Source organism: Aythya ferina (genome assembly GCF_964211825.1).
Source record: "Aythya ferina genome assembly, chromosome: 1".
Taxonomy (NCBI): domain Eukaryota; kingdom Metazoa; phylum Chordata; class Aves; order Anseriformes; family Anatidae; genus Aythya; species Aythya ferina.
The window spans coordinates 65884707-65903629 of NC_140296.1; the positions used below are offsets into that span (position 1 = coordinate 65884707).

The following is an 18923-nucleotide window of genomic DNA, read 5'->3' on the forward strand; positions in this document are numbered from 1 at the left end:
TTTGCAACAATTCAGTAGTGGTGCTGATAAAAACAGCACTGCTGGCTGAATGCAAATAAGATGGTAAAGGCCCTGTTTGGATTATGGTAATTACTCAGTCTGAAGTTAGCTCCAGCCACACGCACATATGAGCACACACATACACACGCAGCAGTGGAGTGGAACCTGACAACTCGGCTTGGCATGTGATCACAAAATTCCCTGGCACGCTCTCAGGATGCCATGTGGAGCTATTTGTACAGTGAGGTGCAGGACTCAGCGACGCAGGAAATACCAGCGGAAGCGCCGCTGACCTGCCTGGCCTTCAGCAAGAGGCTTCTCCCATACTTATCACTGGCCTGGATTCAAAAGTGATCTCTGGAGAAGGCAAATCAATTGAACACATGTTTGGTCTAAAAATGTCATTTTGGAATATGCTGAGATATTTCCTTACATTAGACCACTTTGTTTGCCCCAAAGATTTGTCAAGTGCAATTGAATGCATACACATCACAATGCGCACTGGTGCCAGAACAAAATAATTTCAATGTGTCCTTTAGTACTCCGATAAAATGCAGGCAGTCAGTGTTGAAACGAGATGCCCTGTGAAAGTCTTGTGCACGCTGGCATTCTGTGTTTCTTCCAGGAACTTGTTTCTTTAAAATTTGGGATCAGTCCAAATGAGCAGATTTTGTGTAAGAATGAAGAAGGGAACCAGCTCAACCTCTCCCCATGCCTTCTAGACGGAGTAGTTGAGGCAGGCTAATTTATGTGATGAAAAATCATTAAAGAAATTACAATTTCAAACTCTGATTCCTAAATAATAAAGCCTTTATGAGGACAATATCATTACAAATAACCCTATTAATCCGTTGATTCAGCTTTAGAGCCAATTCTGATATATGGCAAAGATGTGTTTCTTCAACAATTTTCACAAGTTAATATTAAATAATATTGGCACACACATCACTTTTATAGCTAAGTTCTTTGATTTGCTCACCCTGCACAATCTCTACAGCTGCGTGTTTTATGACCTACCCATCATGGGAGAAGCTCCCATTAGCACCGGCACACACTGGAGGAGATGTGAACTTTGCAATGAGCCCTCCTATCCCCATTCTGGTTTTGGTTAGTGCTCAAAAGACTGTTTTGAGCAGATCAGAATACACACAGCCTGATCAGCACAACTGAAAGAGCACCCGTACTGTGAAGGGCAAGCTTCCCTGCCTGGCATGTTCAAAGTCTGCAGAGACTATATCAAATCCAGATTTATATGTGACTGTGGATGCTGAGATGCAGTCCTCTGACCATAAGGTTCCTTAGGGAAGGCATCCACAGCCCCCCAGTCCCTCCCCCTACCACCACCCTAGCTTACCATCCTTTCCCTCTCTCTTTCTCTCTCCCTTCATCAACCCAGCATGGTTGCTATAACACACACACACTCACAAGTGCATCAGCCTTGAAGCACTGTGAGGTGCTTGGGTTGCTGTACTTCAGCTGAGACACAAATTAGGTGTGTTTTGACTAGCTGTATGATTTTTTTTTTTTTTTTCCTAAGGAACACTACCTTAAAAGATTACCCTGACAGGTCAAAAATCAAAATTACATGATGTGTCTTCTGAACTTATCCTGGTGATGTTTACACAATATTTTCTCTGAGATTTTATCCTGATGAAAACAAAAAAGTATAAAAGGGAAAAAAGAAGACTATTAAAATTCACCAAGACCTCAACTCTTACAAGTCACCTGACACTATTCATCCAAGACTAGTGATTGTATAACAGAGCTGAAACAACTGGATGCAAATAAGTAATTTCAGCCTAGAGATTCAGTTTGATGGGGTTATCATGGAAAGGGCAGTCAATACAAATTTCACACGTGACCTTAGCATCATCCTTTTCACTTTCCTGTTTTTTTTACACATATTTAATATAAGGTTATATTATATTTTCAACTATAAAGGTTATAGTTGAAAAGATGCAAAAGTTGGGATATGATTCTAAAAGAATCAAGAATATTAAGCAGTTCAGAAATGGAACAGTGTTACTTTGTTGCAAAATATGAACATTTATGAAGTATATAATAATACATTATAAAGGCAATTAAAAAAATCCATAAAAGATTACTAGATGTAAAAGAAAGACTGATGAATATGCACATTTATTAGTTCATATTAGACAAAAAAAAGCACTTTATAGCTATATAGCATTAGTATTGCGATAAATACAGTATTTGTACCAAAATGCTCAGTTCTTCTCACTACTGAGAGATATGGGATTATGTGACTTAAAATTGAGGAATAATGATAAGACTTAAAAGAAGAATTGAGGATCCACAAGATCTTGAATTTTTGTATTATATATACATTTCGAGAATGAATAATAAGTTTCTGGACCCTTTAGTGTTTTGTACTGCATGGATTTTTTTATTTTTTTATTTTATTAGTGTGGACAAGTAAATTTTATTTGATAGCTTGTTGTATTTAAAGACAGTGTAAAACTCTCATTGCAAACAGTTGTTTACAGTGCGCTTTTCAGCACAAAGCTGTTTTAAAGCTCAATTGTGCATTTTGCAGATAAAGTGGGAAAACTAACTGAAGGCTGTATTGTAAGCAGTGGTTGCCGTGGAAACCCCAGTTTCAAGAGCTGGTTCTCCATTACCACTTAATTTAGGCTTCCTAATTGCATTCCACTAAATCGGTAGCGACAATATCTGCAGAGCAAAACTGCATGCCCAGTCTAGCGCAAACCTCTTTGAAACAGGCTTTTTGAAAGCCAGGAGCTATAAAAACTCAGCATGACGTGGAGCATATGAGAAACCTGTAGTTCAAATGTACTGCTGCTTGCTTTCTCATCCTTAGTAACTTCAGTGCGCTCCACACCAATCTATTAGTTCAGTCTACCTTAAAGATCATAAAGCTCTGCCATGTGGAAACTCATCTGTCCACCAACACATTGGTGCAAAATAGATTTAATTGTACTCCCGACCCAGTATCATGTCCATCTTATTTTACTACACACCAGCAGGTAGCCGGTGCAGAGCCTTACTTTCCTTGAACTGCCCTTGCTCCATAATACGAGGAGAACAATACTTTCTCAGTTTAAATCATTTGCCACTGTTCAGCTGTGCAGTGAGCTAGACCGCCCATATGTGACCTAAAGAGAGCCTTGTCAGAACCACTAGACATAAAAGCATTCCAATTATCGACCACACTGCTTTAATAGAGGAGGCAACTAATATGATAGTGTAAGTGATTCTGCCACTGAGAAGCTCTTCGTCACTGTCAGATTAACACTTGAGTTAAACTCTTGTAAATCAGTCACATTATGCCGTCGGTTGAGAAATAAACACAGACCTATTATGCTTAGAATTCCAGAGGGCTCTCTCCGCAATAGGAGTTACGCAGGATGCCCTATTAATCTGAATTTTGTCATGTTTATTATTTTGCAATTACTAATGTGGGTAATGTTGGAAAGATTTAAGTTGGCTATGATTAGATTCTGAAATGGATGTACATGCCTAGCAAAACCTTCTGTGGGGGAAAAGAAGGAGCGAGAGGGAGAGAAGAGGAGAGGAGAGGAGACAGCTTACATGTAACTTCTGACTGAAAAAAGCCAGCAGACCACCAATTTAATCAAATCCCATAACTCTTTTTTTTTTTTTTTTTTCTTTTAAAGCAAAGAGCATTTAAAAGCAAAATACTTCAGTGTCTTCAAGCACAAGACCTCCCACAAGCTCACAGCGAAGCGCACCTCCTAACCACTAATGTGGTTGCATTTCAGCCTTCTAATACGTATCAAATGAATGCTGAAGTTGAAAATAATAAGTAAACAACTACTCTTTCAACATTTCCTTCCCTCCAAAGTATTATTAAATGGTGGCAAAATACCTTTATGTCATGTATTATCAGCTCATCATCAGCTTTTTTTTTTTTTTTTTTCCTTTCTCCCCCCCCATACCCCTATTTCTGCAGATTTTCTCACATTTTTGAATTGTTTTCTGCACTCCCCAAGCTGGCTTGAAACCAAAATTAACACACCTTTATTTTTGATATTTGGGTTTTGGACATGAGAGAATGGACAGATGAAGATTGTTAACACAGGCCGTGGCTTCATTTTTAGTGTCTCAGCTCTGTGTGTTTAACAGAGCCCTTTCAGATGGTTAGTGATGCTGTGAGAGAAGGAGACAGGGCCAGTGACTAGAAGACCGTCTGTTGAGTTTCCTTGGCCCCACATTGCTTTAGCTGGACAGATAACTCCCCAAGTTTACCAGATGGCTCCTTTTTCAGTTTATATTTAGGTTTAGATTCAGAATTTAGGAGCCTTATCTAGAACCAAGGCAGAGTCTCCAGGCAAAAATAAATACAGATCTTTCTAAAAACTTTGGTCTGAGATGATATGCCAGTGTGTCCCAGGGCAGAAGCAGCAGGAAGGAGATTTGGGACTAAACACCCTTCTCACACTATCATCTTTCTCTAGAAAAGTAGGGAAACAAGCCTTTGTGTGACTTTTCTTCTGTCTATGTTTCTGTAAAGCTCTTCTGGGGAGACAGGGAGAGGAGATAAAGTATTGGGATAGATGGGGACAATTATGCTAAAATTCTGTGGAAGAAGAGGTTTAAAGTTAATGGGGTTGGAAACCACATTAATTTTCATCTCACTCTGCTCTTCTGAAGACCTTTAAAAAGGGGCAGTGGCAGAAGCCAAGGGAAGGCCAGTAAAATCATATTGTAACCTGAGGAAAACCAGAAAGGACATTTTTTCTGCTTTATCTATTTTCTAGGGCAGTCTGTCTTCTAGTCACTACATGAGGCCTTGTTAAGTCTTTGTTGGAACTTGAGGGAGGAAGCCCTTCACCCCTTGCCTCAGAAGAAATGATTTGGGACAGAACTTGATCAAAAGTTACCCTGGGCATTTGCATCAGGTGGCTTCTTTCATAGAGTAGATTTATAAGAAGAGACTGTAGGCATGCATCGTCCTTTCACCAATTTCTACAGCCGGGGGTAAAACATTTATTAAATTATTTTTAAATAAATAAATAATTGCCCATGAGAGACACATAACATTGGAGAAAAATTATATTTTCCAGTTTATGTAATTCACGTCCTAGAAAACAACAAAGAAAATTTAAAAAGCTCTCAAGAGACAATGGGCTCTATTCTGTCCTCACATGCATGGCTTAGTTATGAGTGGGCTTAGAGCCAGCTTCTGTGCTCAGCCTCACACGTGCAATTTCCTCTGACTTAAACAGAGCATATATTTTTATGGGCAGAATCTGGTCTTTTTGTGTATGGGAATTAATTATTATGATTTATTTATTATGTGTATGGTATTATAAGGACCAGGGATCCATTGTTTTGCATCCTGGGAGGCAATGCTCAGTATTCTGTCCACTGCAGAGATTATGGTCCAGGAAAGCCAGCAGCATGTCTTTGGTGTGAGCAATCTAACTATTGGTCCTGCACACAGTTATCTTTTCCAAGAAGCATACATAAATTTTAGCAACCTAGAAAATAGTTTCTTGATATGAATTATCCATCACCTGTAGTTTTCCTTGGGCTCTGACTCAGACTTTGGAGAAGGCTTGGGTAGCTGACAAATCCCCTGTATCCTTTTCCCATTCCTCCTTGCCCCCATCCTGACAGTACTTGCCACTCCCAGATTCACCAGACAGTAGTCTTCATCCTTAAAACTGATTTAACCTGGGCAGGTATTTGATCTTGTTTCAAGCACCTGCTTTTAACAGGATATACACACAGCTGGATCCAGCTTCTACCCATATGCTGTTTTCCTTGACTTGAATATATATTTTTGTGGGCACAGCCTGTACTTTTGGGGTATGGCTCTAGACAGGCACAGGAGCCCATCTGGCTCACTTTGCTCAGGGTTTGTAAGTATCTTGGTAGAGGGAGGAAAGGGGGAGGAACTTGAAGGAACAGAAGCCAGTGGCCTTTCTGTTCTGTTGAGGGAACATACCCAACATCTGACACAGCACTGAAAACAGCTGGAGGGTGTTGTTATGTAGGAACTGCACAAATCATCTCTTCCTTTGAATGAATCTCTGTATCAACCATTAAGTTGGATAGGGCTTGAGCAACCTGCTCTAGTGAAAGACATCCTGGCCCATCCAGGGGGTTGTAGTAGATGGTCTTTAAAGGTCTCTTCCAACCCCAACCAGTCCATGATTCTAGATTCTATACAGTGCTTTGTTATTAGGGATTGGAATAGTGCAAGCAGCCCTATGGCACGTATGAAACCAGAGGGACTTAGGAACTTACTCACACTCCTGGATGGGGATGGAAGATTGGGGGCAAGGCAGAGGGCTTTAAGTCCTCAGAAAAGATCCAAAACAGCATGTTCAGTCTTCTCTGTATGTTGGATGGCTGTCTGCATACCAGCTAAGTATGGCTAGGGTTCTGCAGGTCTGAGAGGAAAGGGTTTCAGGGCAGGGAGCAGAGCCAGATCGGCTGCTCTCTGTTCCTTGCCACCTCTGGCACCTTTCCCAGTGGAAGTCAGAGAGGGAATAAACACACAAAGAAGTGGTGCAGCTCCAACTCCCCAAGAGGAAATCAACATTCTTTCAAGCTATATGATTCTTGTTTGTAGCTACGTGACACGTTGCTTAATGTCTGTGAAATACTGCATTGTTCTGAGTTTGAAGATGCATACATCTTTGGAGGACCACTCTCATTTTTCTAAATGCTTTTTAAATGCAACATTCACAAACACCTTCATTTTCTTGTTGTTGCTGACTCGTTCATTGACATTTTAAGCTAAGCAGCATATGGCTTATAGCTTTGTACGAGCAATTGTACACAATTCATAAAATTAAAAATCCTTGAAAACATGATGACAATTTTCAGAACTATAGGTTTATTCTTAAACCTAGGGTTTAAGAACCCGTGAGGTCTATTCTTCATTTTTACAGATTTTTCCAAGTGATCTAAAACAAGTTGCTCAGGGCATCCTAATTTCCTAGCTGCAAAATAATAGTAAAAACACAGGTGGATATTTAGATGTTTAATTCCCAGATGTGTTCAATGTACTTTGTGGTCTTTGGATTTAGGGTATTACTGGAATATAAGGTATTAATTATTGTTATCAACATCTAAAACATCTCTTGCTGAAGATTTAAATCAGCTTCCCCTGGAAAAGTAGGAAATAGGATTTAAAAGAACCTCCTGAATCAAGTTCAAGGCCCAGCTTTTGCTGTCATCCACACATCACATAATTGGTTTCATGAAGTGCTCAAGTTTCACATTGGGACCAGCTAAGTTTCTTGCTTCCCCTTCTTCTGTTGGAGGGCTGCTCAAGGATTTTGTTCCAGTACTTCCTCCTAATTTCCTGTTTAAGTTTATTCATGGCCATCTTATAACCATTTACTCTTATGTCAACATTATCCTTTAAATAGCTGTTCTGACTCCTTGTATATTTATAGACAACAATTATGTTCTGTCTCCATCTTGGTTTTGTTCATGTGAATAATACTTAATAATACTAAGGGAGAGTGAAATACTTCTACTCTCCCTTATCAGATATCGTTTCCTTCTCATCCCAATAAACCTTTGAGCTTGTCCCACTTTGATTTTATTTTCTCACACATTGGTGACTGAAGTTGTACATTGGTTGCCTGTACTTTGCCTAGAAAAATAACATTCAATGAAACAAACAAACAAAGAAACAAACAAACAAAAAAATCAACACAATAATATTGCTAGATAACTATCCCTCATCACACTTTTGTTTCATCTAAAGCTCATAGGCATATTTCGTTAACGGGAAGTGTTAAATATGGAAAAATCTATATTTTTCCCAGGGGTCAGTGTTGGAACCCATGCTCTTTAATATCTTTATTGATGATTTGGATGTGGGAATCAAATGCATCTTCAGTAAGTTTGCTGATGACTCCAAGCTGGGGGGAAGTGTTGATCTGCCAGAGGGTAGCAAGGCCCTGCAGAGGGACATAGACAGGTTGCATTGATGGGCAGAGGTCAGTGGGATGAGGTTCAACATGGCTCAGTGCAGGGTCATGCACTTTGGCCACAACAACCCATGCTACAGGCTTGGGAGAGAGCGAACAGAAAGCTGTGCAGAGGAAAAGGATCTGGGGGAGCTGACAGACGCTCACCTGAACATGAGCTGGCAGTGTGCCTCGGAGGCCAAGAAGGCCAGTGGCATCCTGGCTTGTAGCAGGAATAATGTAGCCAGCAGAACTAGGGAGGTGATTGTCCCCCTGGTACTCTGCTCTGGTGAGGCCACACCTCGAGTAAAGTGTTCACTTTTGGGCCCCTCACTACAAAAAAAACAAACATCAAGACCATGGAGCGTGTCCAGAGAAAGGCTATGAAGCTGGTAAAGGGCCCGGAACACAAGTTCTGTGAGGAGTGGCTAAGGGAACTAGAGTTCTTTAGAGAAGAGAAGGCTCAGGGGAGACCTTATTGCTCTCCACAGCTACCTGAAAGGAAGGTGTGGGGAGCTGGGGTTTGTCTTCCTCTTGCAGATAACTAGTGATAGGACTAGAGGAAATAACCTCAAGTTGCACCAGGGGAGGTTCAGGTTGGAAATTAGGAGACATTTATTCTCAGGAAGAACAGTCGGGCATTGGGATGGGTTGCCCAGGGAGGTCGTGGCATCACTGTTGCTAGGGGTGTTTAAAGAAAGGTTGGACCTGGTGCTTAGTAACATGGTTTAGTGGGTGACATTGGTTATACCAGATGGTTGGTCCAGATGATCTTGGAGGGCTTTTCCAACCTTAATAATTCTATGATTCTATGACTCTATGACATTGTTTAAGTACATAAATTATACCTCTTCTTTTAGTCAACCACCTAAACTAGATGTATAAACACCACTTCATTTTTTTTTCTTAGACCTCAAGCTTCCCTTCCCTTCCCTTCCCTTCCCTTCCCTTCCCTTCCCTTCCCTTCCCTTCCCTTCCCTTCCCTTCCCTTCCCTTCCCTTCCCTTCCCTTCCCTTCCCTTCCCTTCCCTTCCCTTCCCTTCCCTTCCCTTCCCTTCCCTTCCCTTCCCTTCCCTTCCCTTCCCTTCCCTTCCCTTCCCTTCCCTTCCCTTCCCTTCCCTTCCCTTCCCTTCCCTTCCCTTCCCTTCCCTTCCCTTCCCTTCCCTTCCCTTCCCTTCCCTTCCCTTCCCTTCCCTTCCCTTCCCTTCCCTTCCCTTCCCTTCCCTTCCCTTCCCTTCCCTATATTGTTAGTTCTTCTTAGCTTTGTGTAATCAGCATATTTAATTAATGCATGGTTTCTTTCCTGTACCACGGTTATTAATAAAAACATGACTATACAAAAAGACCAGTCCTGTGTAGGACACCACTACTAATCTTGGTCCACCTTGGTAGGTCCTTTTCCAGCACAACCCCATGGTCAACTCTTTTTCAGTCAGTTCCTTACAATTCTTCTAACTAATCTCTGTTTTCCCAGGTTTAAATAATACCCCTCCTCCCTGCAACTCACTATAACATGATTTATGGATGCCCACAGACTTGAGATCTATTGTATTTCCTTTCTTAAGAAAAAAATCCACTCCATTATTTATGAAAGAAAGTTATCTGGGCAGTATCGCATGATCTATTTTTGGTAGAAAACTGATGTATTTCACCACACCTCTCATTTCTTTCAAAATTCATTCTAAAATGTGGCTCACAATGAGACAGTATTATGAATCTGAATACATGCTGCAACAATCGTACTTGGTACTATAATGGGTTAATCACTGCAGTGCAGGAGGCTGATAGGGAGACACAAGAAGGTGCATGCCTTAATGAGGAGCTGGTAAGAAGCCCTGGGGCATGGAATAGGGGCTAATATAAAGGAAAAAAAAATACATAAATAAATAAATAAAAACAAACCATAAAACACAGAGTAGTATAGAAAGCTGAGTAACCCAAATAAAGATACATTTACTCTTTACTCATTTATGCTGCAATTACTGTCTTGCATGAACAACAGGCCTTGCACAATAACCATCTAGAAAAAACTCTGAAACACTCAAGTAACTCAAGTAACATGATATTACCGTGTACATGGGATATTTATGTCTTAGACTTAATTTTCCATGTTTTAAGGTTTCACTGGATGTCCCTACTATGTTCCTAAGAACAATGGTGAGCTCTCAATTAAACTGAAAATGCAGACTAAAAATTTCACAGTGGAGCAGTACTTAGATTGGTAGACATAGTGTTCTTTTAGTCAATACTTTTGATTTCTGGGGATGCAATCTGTTTCCAGGCTCCTTTATTTTAAAATAGTAATTTCTGAAATATATCAAGTTCATTTGAACTGAGAAGAGTCCAGAACTATTTGAAAGAACTATCTCTAACACGTGGTTCAGAATAGATCCCCTGCAAATGTGCATTATGCAATGACACTGATCAACTTCACAAGAAGTTGTTCAGGTTTTTAGGTAAGACTACATTCAGTTGCAATCTCAGAAGGGTCAGTAAAATCTCAAATGTATTATTTGTCTTAGTATTTTGGATAAATCAGGTTGTTCTTTCTTTTTTTCTTTTGCGTGTGTGTTTGTGAGGGTGGGAGAGCAAAGACAGAGCTGTAGAATCCTTGAAAGACACGAGAAGAAAAAGACAAAGCAAAACCAAACCAAAGCTGTTAGACCTTCTACAAATGTTTGGCTTTGTATCCTGTCCAAAATAGTTCATCAATCTCTTGCTAACCCTACTACTTTATGCATCAACTAGATACCATTCAACTATATTTTATCCAACAGTCTTTTTATTAAGTTGATATTTTGCTTTTAAAACTGGCACAAGAGTGGTGTTTATAATACATATGTTCTTCACAAATTATTAATTATTGGACATTCCTTTCTAGGATTGATTAATTGTAATAATAAATCAATATTACTGTACTTAGAACTAGGAACAAAATCAGACTTACCGATATTTTGATATCCACATAAGTAAACCATGGAGGTAGCTTCCATGTCAAAGAATATGATCCTCAAAAACCTATTTCTGTAAAACAAAGGTAATTACATAGTCTTTAAGTAAAAACAAAACAAAACAAAACAAAACTGGGGTCTCACTGAGATATGAAACTAGAACAATGTAAAAGAGTGTTTACCTAAACACCAGCTCTATGCTTTTCCTTTCCCGTACATTTATTCTCTTTTTATTCTTCTATTTTTTTCCCCGCTACCAGTCTTTTCCTCTTGACTCTCTAGCCTTCTGTTTTCTCCTTTCTCTCTTTCAGAAAGAGAAGAACCTCAGAAGCTTTGGTGACAGCGAGTAGCATCAATGGTACAACTGGAAAAATGCCTGTTATTATTTTCTGTTGTCTTGCTCTGTCTTGTGCTCTTTCTCTTCTTTCCCTTAGAAAATGCTGTACAGGATCATACACAGGTCTCGCAGGTCTAATATTCAATCTCTCTGAAAGTACCAGCATATCAGGTCTCCTCCTGTTCTTTAACAGAGACTGACCTAAAGCTTGAAGTGTGGGATTAATATCCCTCTTATAAAACAGATAACTACAAGTATTTTGTACTGTCTGTATAACTATCTTACAGAGCCCTTGGCCTCAGTGTCACACAAGGGCAATTATTGCCACAGGCTAATTACATGCTGTGGCTGGGGAGGGGAAGTATTTTCTTTTCATGAGTTTCTAAAGCCCAGCTTTTACTTTCAGGCAGTATTTCCTTAGCCTCATATAATGATAGGACAGGGAGGATGCAAGTTCCTGATACACCCCTGTTAATTGTTTTGGAAAAAAAATAATAAAAAAGAAATGCAAGCTTCTATTTTGTCTCCTTCTTTTATTTTCAAAGTCTCCCATTCACTATCTGTTACTAATGTTTTTATTGCTGAATAGCCTTAGCTTTTCAGAGTCTCTGCACTAGGTATTGTATAAACATTTAAGAAAGCAATATCTTGCTCTGAGCAGCTATAGCCAACACACTCATTAAGGAGCTGTTGACTATAAATGTGCCATGCACACGTGTGGCTGTGTGCCCTAGAGTGGGATGTCCTCCCAGAAAAGCAAGATCAGTATTACTCAGCTGTTTGCTGACATACATCCCCCTGCATGGACTCCTTGACGTGCAGTATGTTGTAGTGTGCTGCATCCTGTGACTCGAGCCTGTGGGTGGCAGGGAGTGACAAGGAGTCAGCAGAGCTTCAAGGTTGGCCATCACAGTGGGTTGGGAATCTCTCATAGCCCAAAGGCAGGATGCCTCATGAACCCCAGGGGCAGCAAGCCTGGGGCAAGACACCCCCTCTCTGAGGGAAGCAAGTCCTCAAGAAAAGGAGAGAGAGAGCTGCCATGAGCAAAGTCCTGGGGGAGGAAGAGGCAGGAGAAGATTGCAGTGCAGTTCACCAACTGTAAGGGAAGTGTGGGAGGGGAGGATCTGGTAGTAAATAGAAACAGATGGGCAAGTTCACAGTAGAGGAGGTGGAAGAAGAAAAAATGACTTTCTTTGGGAGGATGGTGGGAATTAAGGCTGGTAAGCTCAGAGAAGGCGAAGTATCCTCCTGTTTCAGATAAGTTTTGTCCCTAATACTAAAATTCAGGAAAGATAGGTCTTCCATCAGCCCCTGAAAGAAATACTTTAATACTTTAATATCATACTAATAAAGTAAGAATAAAAACATGCTTGATTTTCCACTAAGCTGATAATAGGTACATTAGCATATGTATGAATAGCTTATATATCTGTATATGATCTCAATGTTTTTTTTTGATGGTACTTTTTCACCATTTCATCCCAGACTCAGCCACATTCTGCCACATCCTCAAGAAACAAAACACCACTTGTTTCCCAACAACAAGGAATGGTCTAGATGCAGTAGCCTAAGTAATGAGGACATGCAGGTGAATGAATTTTAGGAAGCTCCAAGTGAACAGCCTACATAAAATAGTAACAACAGTAACTCTGAATATTATTGAATAGAGAATCAATTCCTAAAGAATCATTTTCCATTAAAAAACAAAACAAAACAAAACAAAACAAAAAACAACAAAACAAAAACAGTACATCAAAAATCTTACCAAATTATTCTTAAAATTTAATTCAGCTAGGGCAGATCTGCATATAAACTTCTATGAAAGTGATTAAATTGGTACTCATCTATATTCTTGCTACGCTGTTGACTATCTGTGTATGGACAGTTATTGTGGCATATAACTCTCTTCTATTGATTTTTCTTAAATTATCATTATTTTTATTTATTTATTTATTTTACTATAATCTGTTACCCTTACTGTATAAAAGGAACCAAAGAGGGACTTGAATGAAATTAATAAAGAAAATACTAAAATAAAAGCCTATATCATTAATTTTGGTCATTGTGGCATGTAGAAAAGTTTCTGTAATTTAACTCCCAAACTCACTATTTCTGTCCATCTGCAGTTGCTATAGGACTGATGCTGATGATGCAGAGAAGTCCTCTGAGTGACTGAAACATCTATTCCTCAAAACTACCAGTCTACCACAAGTTAATTGCTTATCTTGCGGGCTCTCCTAATCTCTGTATGAGTGAAGAGAGAAAAAAAAAGAGATGAAGAGATGTAGCTGGATATGCTATTAGGGGTAATGTTCAAACAAGAATGTAATATACAAATATTACTTTAAACCCTATCCCATCAAGAAACCGCTGAGACCTCTAATTCTTGTGATGATACCTTCGGGAGCTGTAGGGCATCTCAAAAACATTGCTGCATGTAACAGTAAGTCTTTAACAGCATGTGAATGAAAGTATTGTATTGCAGGAATATCACAAGAAATAATCCATGTAGTTGATCATTTCCATTTCCATTTAACAAACAATTTGTTACCCAGATACAATTGTTACTGTGGAGATTCCATAAGCTTAAATTTGGGATGATATAGTAATTTGAGAGATGCATTTCAAACATCAGCTAAGGGAACTCACTGGAATGCTGAGACATAAATATATCTGCATGGAAATCAGGGGAAATAGGGAATTACTGGCACTGTATTTAAAAACAGACAAAAAATTATAAAACTTTATATAAATATAGACACTTTTACCCGGGATGCAGGAGACTAATCAAGTTTCTTGTGATGAAAATTTCTTTTTTATTATCATTATTGTCTATTATTTGCATTGTGATATGCCTTCAGGCCCTGCACTAGAAGCCAGGTTCCATTATAGTGGATATCGAGCATGTAATGAAAAGACAGCCTCCCCCTCTGTAGCGTTCTTGAGCTAAATTTATGTCTATATTTCAGGCAGAAGACAGAAGTGACTGCATGCAGCAAGGAGATACTGGAGTCAGTTTTAAGTTAGGCAGTTTGATAACCTAGCCCCAGGAATGGGGGCTCAGTAAGGGCTAATTACCCTTCCTTCTTGGCAGATTTTGCAAAGGTGGCTGGGAAAAAAGCAAAAAGTGAATCTGGAGGGGAAGAGAAAAGACTAAAGAGCAAGGATAGCTGGCACTGTTACCAGATTTTGCATGTAAACAAATGGCTCAGGAGCACACAAGGTGTAGAGGGAAGGGAAGGTTAGAGGTAAATATAGAGTTTGCAGTTAGACCCTGTCTAATGGCAAAATCCCTGCTGGAGGGTAGCTGTGTAAATTAGCCTGCCATCTTCGCTGTACACAGGATGCTCCTGGTGGAAGAACATGCAGCTAGCATCCCTCGATGCCACTAGGGATTAATTGAGCATAATGTCTTTTGGAAAGTAACAGCGTTTTCTTGGAAGGCAACAAGGGAAAACGGATAGTTTTGCTGTGTAACTGAGTTTCGTAATGAAATGTTGCCATACGGTGAATCCTTGTTGCCTCATTACTCTTAAACCTTTATTAAAAAAAGCTTTTTAATTGTATTACTTAATTGTTTAATTTGGGGATCTTACTGCACAGTTCCATACCAGATATATGTTTGGCCTCTCCTGCATGTGACAGAATAGTACTCAGAAGTTGGGGATATGAAAATTAAGGTCAAAATAAACTGTTTTCTCTCCTTTCTGCACACACATTGTGGCACAGTCTAATTTTATTGCCCATTACTCTTAGTCTGTTTTGACATTTTGCGAATCCTCAGATGAAGTGTTTAACCTGGAAATGTAATATGTCCATAACATTTATGTTATTCTGTAGTGTTTGGTTCTTTGAGATCCAAATATCAGGGGATGCTTAAACAAAACTTAGGAAATTTTTAAAGTAAAGAGTTTCAATCTTATATAGTCTTAGGAAAAAGTGTGTGGATAGAGTGCTAAAAAAGAGGATTCTCCATTCAGCATGAATAGAAACTCATTTTCAAATGGTTATAAGTGGCTATTTAACAATTGGTAGTTTTAAAGTTAAGCACAAGCAGACAATATTTTTAAATTTAAGTGGTCAGCCTTTTGTATTAGACTAAAGAAAAACGTTTTAAGACGTTTTAATTGGGCTTGAAAGGATCTGCATATTGACAGCAACTGCTCTGTACATTCAGCACTTTCTTTTCTACTAGATTTCTTTTTGACTTCTGTTGTGATTTTGATTTATGCAGCTTTCACTGGACTGGACACTCCAAACTGTTACACACTTCAAGGTGAAAAAATGTATGGGTAACAGGAACTAAAATGATAGTGCAATAAGCAGGAAAATTCTGGGTGAACAAAAGGGGTGAAATCTTAGTGCTACTGACATAGATGCAAATCTTGTTCTGCAATTTGTGAACCCAGAAATGTATACGGGAATGCTACAATATTGTCTGAGAAATGACAACAAATGGCAAGGTAAGGGTCAGCATCTCCTTTGCTACTGATAATAACATGACTGACTTTGAAATCCATTCATTCAGCATTTGTTCTCACGTTATTTCTGTAATTCAGTGTAAAGTAGGAAAATTGCTGGCTTGCGTCCCTTGGTATTTTGGTGAAGCAAAGGAGCCAGGAGAGAAGGGGAAACAAAGTGAAGGTAGTTTTCTTAAAAAAGGAAATATAGTATATCCATATCTTCTTCTGCATCCCAATAAAATCTGAAAATTTTCTTCATGCTCAATGGAACCAATTTACTTACCTTGGATATCTGTTACAATTAATGAAGGTTTTTATAGGTTAGCTTGACCAGTCTTGGTTACTAGCATGGTACTAATGCCTTGGTTTTCCATGGACTGCTGCCACCTTTCATTAAATAAATGTCAGCTTTCTTAATCAAAAGAAATGTTAATGCAGTTATACTAAGAGACTGTAGAAATCAACCTGATCTGGAACAATAGGTCTTCTCAAAGAAGTTTCTTTCATTATATGTAAATTAATGGTAGGTTGAGGAGCATATCTTTCTGATATACATGTATTTACCAATACATAACACAGAAGTTGATAATAACAGGGAACTTTTCAGGTCTGTTTACTGTATTAATGTTTCTGAATGGCTTACAACAAGTAATTAAACCATTGGCCTTACAACATCATTTTATATGAAGTATGGTCAGTGAACAAAATTGCACATTACATTTTTAGTGTTCTTCAGATATCTTAATTCTGAGCTATCACTCTTGTTTAATATTAGCATTGTTGTACTGCTTTGTATTCCCATTCATGGACACTACTGAGATAGCTGGGGTAGAAAACACAGAAAAAAATACAGAAATTGACTCTTTAAAAGCTTGAAAGAAATATAGAAATTCACTCTCATTTAGCTTGAAAGCTAGGCATAAGTTGGGAGGCAACAGTTGAAGAAACAGATAATTAAGGGTATATCAGAAACAGGCAATACAGGTCGATATGGTAGGCAGTGTGCACAAGGGACTAAAGAGTAATTATAAATTGCATTATATGTACTAAGTGACTGCTCAAGGTAAACAAATATGGTTTCAGTAACTAATTGATATTCAAATAGAAAATAAATAACAAGCAACTGAGCATTATAAGGCTCTAATTCCATTAAGGGTTCAGGTGATCTCATAACAGACAGCTCAGCTTTGCACAGATAGCCGCCCTGATGGACACCAGCACCCTTGCTGAACCTAATGGAAATTACCTGGAATCTGTCCAGGCATCCTCAGTGTTGGCTTGTGTGAGTGAAGTGTTTTGTTTGTTTGTTTGTTTGCTTGTTTTCTGTTACTAGAGCTGCTCAATGGAATTATAGCCTTTTGTACTCTTACACTTTCCTCTTATTTATGTGTAATACCAACTCCACTCCACTACGTACTACATGCTTCCTTTGACACCACTTTTTTTCTGTGCCTCAGGCTCTTGAAAACTTCCTATATTAAGCTCATATCTCCCAAGCCTTGATGTTTCAGACAAAGAGTCTATTATGACTCCTCTCTTCTGCCTTTGGTGGACTTGCTATGCTATATGAAGTCATACCTAAACTACAGAGCTTTTTCATAGGGGTTGGATGTTGAACAGAGTATCCCATAAATTATGCAGTATCTCTTTTTGGAAACTTGGAGAGCTCTGTGAAACATTTATAAGGCAACCTTGTATAATAGAAAACTGGCATTATATGAGATTTCAGGAAACTGAGATTTGTGAGCATCTCTGAGAAGTTTACACATTAGTATGCAAGGTTCAGACAAACTTTCAACAGTGTGTAAGAAGGTTCCTCACTGCCCAGCAAGCCAAAGGAAACCTCAGCCCCCAGTGGGCCTCTCTGAAGCAACACACAAATAAGCTTCTCTACTTTTTTGGCCGTCTCTTGTGGAGAAAGGGTTTTAAGCATAGTTATCAAGCTGTTTTCTTGCAGAATGATAGAAATGGAAGTCCTGAGGTGTGTTAATGCTGTCTAACTTTTAGCACTTGACTTAGTTGATGTACTGAGACCGTCTCTCTTCAGGGATGTTCTGAAGAAGTAGCCATTAACAACAAAAACAGCCAATGTGCTGAATGAGTGTGTGGCTAAATCTGGATAGTTTTAATACTGCATACTGCATGTTTCAGACTTCCTGCCTCATGGAAATAGTCATAAATAAACTGCCACCCTCTGTTCCTCATGGAAGTGACATGAAATGTTAAAATACTAGGTGGGGGGCAGCAGAGAATGAGAGAGAGATCCAATTTCATTAACTTGCATGTCTACAAGGGCTGTGCCTGGAGGCCATTGCTGGCTCTGTTAACTCCATGTGCAAAGCACTGAACAAACATAGGAAGAAATAGCTGTCAGCCCAAAGAATCTGCAGACCAAATAGAGAAGAAAGGTGAGAAGAACAGAGAAACACAGAAGGGTACACTGTATATGAGATTTGTTTCAGTCATGTAGTCCCACACACAGTAAATTCTGAGGGGGGTAGGGAGGAAGGGGAGAGAGGAAGAAAAAAAACAAACCATAACAACAACAACAAAACCTGACCAGAAGTCAGTCCTCAGCAAATATCCTTCAATGCCTTTTTTTTTTTTTTTTTTTTTTTTACCCAGTAACTGGCAGGCAGCAAGCCCTTTTTATGAGAGGATATTGACTACTTCATCTATGTTTCTAAGTTCCCAGTTATCAGTTTGCCTGGCAGAAATTGTAATTCTGGCATCAATGTTACTGCTGATTACCATTTCACAGGTAGCAAAGAAGTCTAAATTGCCAATAATAGTTGTGAAAGAGTTAGTGAATGAAGAGTAGAAGGCTGGCAGAGAGATACAGTAAGGAATTACACAAACTATAAATTGCCTAATTTTGTCATTTGACATATTCCTTTTCCTCTAAAAGTGGGATATTATACAAAACAGGCCAAAATGAGATACCTAAATTGACTTAATCTGTGATAGAATGTTAGGTGCACAGGAATTAATAATATAGTAATCAAAATAAAACATCTTAAAAGAAAAAAATATGAATTAAAATGCTTTTAGCTTTTCAGAAAGGGAATCCCATTGTAATTAGATCATGAACTAAGGCCTTTCACTGCTGCAGATTCATACTGTGCACTATTTAAGTGCCACCTCTTGATTCTCATACTGCAGCTTCTAATAGCAAACCCTGTTCTGCTTTTCTTTGTGCAAACCCAATCACATCACATCAAATTATACAACTAATT

The 18923-nt window shown here is 39.0% G+C and overlaps 1 protein-coding gene and 1 long non-coding RNA gene across 15 annotated transcripts in view; one reads left to right on the forward strand and one right to left on the reverse strand.

Annotated features, from left to right (window-relative positions):
• LOC311430047 overlaps positions 1-18923 on the forward strand; it is a 111790-nt gene that overhangs the window by 62111 nt on the left and 30756 nt on the right. The window lies entirely within an intron of this gene.
• Positions 1-18923, reverse strand: part of LOC311433935 (proprotein convertase subtilisin/kexin type 6-like) — a 412148-nt gene that overhangs the window by 5735 nt on the left and 387490 nt on the right. For 2 of the 14 annotated variants that reach the window (XM_084513685.1, XM_084513680.1), the window contains one exon: positions 10884-10960. The exons of the other annotated variants lie outside the window; for them this stretch is intronic. The gene's annotated coding sequence lies outside the window, so the exon portion shown is untranslated. The remainder of the gene's footprint in view (positions 1-10883; positions 10961-18923) is intronic. 14 annotated transcript variants of the gene reach the window in all.